Here is a 3,108-nt window from a genome sequence, read left to right on the forward strand (position 1 = left end):
GGCGGCCTGTGCCCTGTGCCTGCTGTGGCCCCGCAAACACCCCGCCGCCAGCCCCTTCCCGGCTCCCGCGGGCAGTTCTGCGGGAGTCAGAGGCCCTGGGGAAGGCGAGCCGCCAGGCAAAGCGCTTCCTCGCCCTGCACCTGAGCTCCCGCCGCTGCAGAGACTGGTCACAGGCTCCCCGCACAGCCGCGCTGGGGTTGGGGTGCGGGGGAGAGTGCAGGGGGGAGGGGCGGAGGGCACCAGCCCCCCCATGGACGCAAAAACAGCCCCTTCCCTGGGCTGGATTGACAGCCAGGCCCGGGCATGTCAAAGGTCAGGGCAGCCCCCAAACCGCGGGTTCCCGTTAAGGACCTGAGGGTGATGCGGGTGAGGACAGCTAACCTTCATCAGCCCCTTCCTATCCACCAGGCACACTGTTGTCCACTTCACATACACCTTCCTCAGTCTATCCTCACATCCCCCTGAGATGCTCAGTGTGCGGCCAGGGTTTCAGACACAGAAACTGACGCTTAAAGCAGCGGTAGAAGCTGTGGGAGGAGCCAGGAGGAGAAACTCCAGGTCCGGAGGCTGCCTCCAGGTGCTGTCAGCTCCCAGCCTAGCTAGGAGGTCACCTGAGATTGTCTGTCTTCACAGAACCCTTCCCCGGGTTCTAGTTCTTAAGACTGGGGAGTGAGTGTGTTTGTTCTTATTACTCTCCACAGCGTATAGATTAGGTTCGTTCATTTTTATCAAATATTACATGGTTCTCTTTAAGTTTGACTGCCAAGAACCCTAGCAAATGGGGATGTTTACAAAATGATAAGGAATCTTGGGCAGCACAGGACAGCTGGACACCCCGGTGCAGTGGTGCTCCCACGGCTCCTACTGCCCGGTCGACTGCTGGCTACATTCGAGGCCCACCAGGCTACTCAGATTTCAGCCGATGATGCCAGCTGTCACTGCCCCTACTCAAAGCCCTGAGTCCGAGGGCCATCAGCTGGCTGCCTGCGGAGAGGCGTGGCCACCTGACCTACTTCCAATCCCCTGTTCTACGTGCTACGTTTCTCTTTGAAGAATGCCTTTGCCTGGCTCACTTCTCTAGGTTGTTACTGGCAACTCACTGAGGTGTCCTATACCGCTCCACCCCCTTCACCTTCTGGTCCCAAGAATCCTGTTATTCATGATGAAGAGACATCCGTGGGTGACAACTCTGAGGTGAGCCTGTCCACAGGAGCAGCAAGGCAGAGGCCACCTCCAGGAGGGTCATGACAGTGAGCTGAAAGGCTTAGCTGATGTGCCCGCAATGACAGGAATGTCAGCGTTCTGTGGCAAAGCTGGGCTAAAATGAGAGCTATATAGAAAAATGAGCAAATTAGCCCTACCCAGTTTGGCTCAGTGGACAGAGCATTCGTCTATGGACTGAAGGGTCCCAGGTTCGATTCTGGTCAAGGGCACATGCCCGGGTTGTGGGCTGGATCCCCAGTGGGGGGTGTGCAGGAGGTAACCAATCAATGCTTCTTTCTCATCACTGATGTTTCTGTTGCTCTCTCCCTCCCCCTTCCTCTTTGAAATCAATAAAAAATATTTTTTAAAAATTTAAAAAAGAAAAATGAGCAAATCCTATCTAATAATAGAGAAACATGGTAATTAACCGTAACTTCGCTACCCTTCCCATTGGCTAATCAGCAAAATATGCAAACTGCCAACCAAGATGGCAGCCGGCAGCCAGGCAGCTGAAGTGAACAGGCTTGCTTGCTCCAGTGATGGAGGAAGCCAAGGTTCGCCGCCTGCTGCTGTCGGCCTCTGAGCTTACACTCTAAGCAACTATGTTGCAATTATAGAGGCTAAACAATCCCCAGAAACCTGCTTTCAGCCGTCAGAGCTGGAGCAAGCAGGACCGCAACAGTGTTACAATTATAGAACCCAAACAAACCCAGATACCTGCTTTCAGCAGCTGAGGTCTCAGAGCTGGAGCCAAACCTTAGAGCTAAAGCCGGCTCTCAGCTCCAGTGATGGCTGTAGAAGGTAAATAAATCCCAGAATAAAAAAAAAGAAAAAGAAAAAAAGGAGAGACTGGGAGCTTCAGTCACCTGCCAGCCTGAAAATGGTCCTCAGCCCCTCATCCAGGCTGGCCAGGCACCCCAGTGGGGATGCTCACCCTGAAGGGGGTGTGACCAGCTGCAAACAGCCATCATCCCCTCATCCAGGCTGGCCAGGCATCCAAGCGGGACCCCCACCCTGATCTGGGACACCCTTCAGGGCAAACCAGCCAGCCCCCACCCGTGCACCAGGCCTCTATCCTATATAGTAAAAGGGTAATATGAAAAGTAACCCTAACAGCAGAAAGACTGGAAATGACTGGTCACTATGACACATACTGACTAGCAGGGGGCAGACTCTCAATGCAGGAGTTGCCCTCTGGTGGTCAGTTACCGGGCTGCCAGAGGGATGTCTGATTGCCATCCTAGGCCCAATCCCCCAGGTAGCGGGCCTAAGCCAACAGGTGGTCATCCCCTGAGGGATCCCAGACTGCGAGAGGGCACAGGCTGGGCCGAGGGACCTCCCCTCCCCGCTGAGTGCACAAATTTTTGTGCACCGGGCCTCTAGTTAAAATATAAGGCAATGAATTTCAGGAGAAAAGCAAAAAACATAAAAAGACATTAAACAAAAGAAAGTACACCAAGTGGCTCAGCTTAAATAGTGAATCAAAAGTTATAATTTAATCCCAGTGGTGAATAAGAATTGATGGGGTAGTGATGATGGGAGACAGCTAAATCCTCATTTTTTTAGAGTAGCAAGTCAATGGCTCTCTACTTCTTTTCCCCCCAAAATCAAGAAATACCAACATGATTATGCTATTTAGAAAACTGAAGGTAAACCCAGAAAAAAGGGAGCTAAGAAACAGGAATGGGATTAGGGAGGCATGAGGTAAGAAACCTTTCATTCAAGCCTTGGCACCCACATCTCCTCCAACCACCAGGACTCCACTCTCCTTTTAGAAATGAGAAAAGAATGGGGATTGTTCCCCATGGTCATAGTTTGAAATGCCGTATTTCCCATTTCAGTGGTCAGAGAGCAATGAAGGAAATATTGCCCTCAAATTCGAGAATTCTCAGTGATGAGGCACAC

The sequence above is a fragment of the Myotis davidii genome, unplaced genomic scaffold (genome assembly GCF_000327345.1).
Source record: "Myotis davidii unplaced genomic scaffold, ASM32734v1 scaffold378, whole genome shotgun sequence".
Lineage (NCBI taxonomy): Eukaryota > Metazoa > Chordata > Mammalia > Chiroptera > Vespertilionidae > Myotis > Myotis davidii.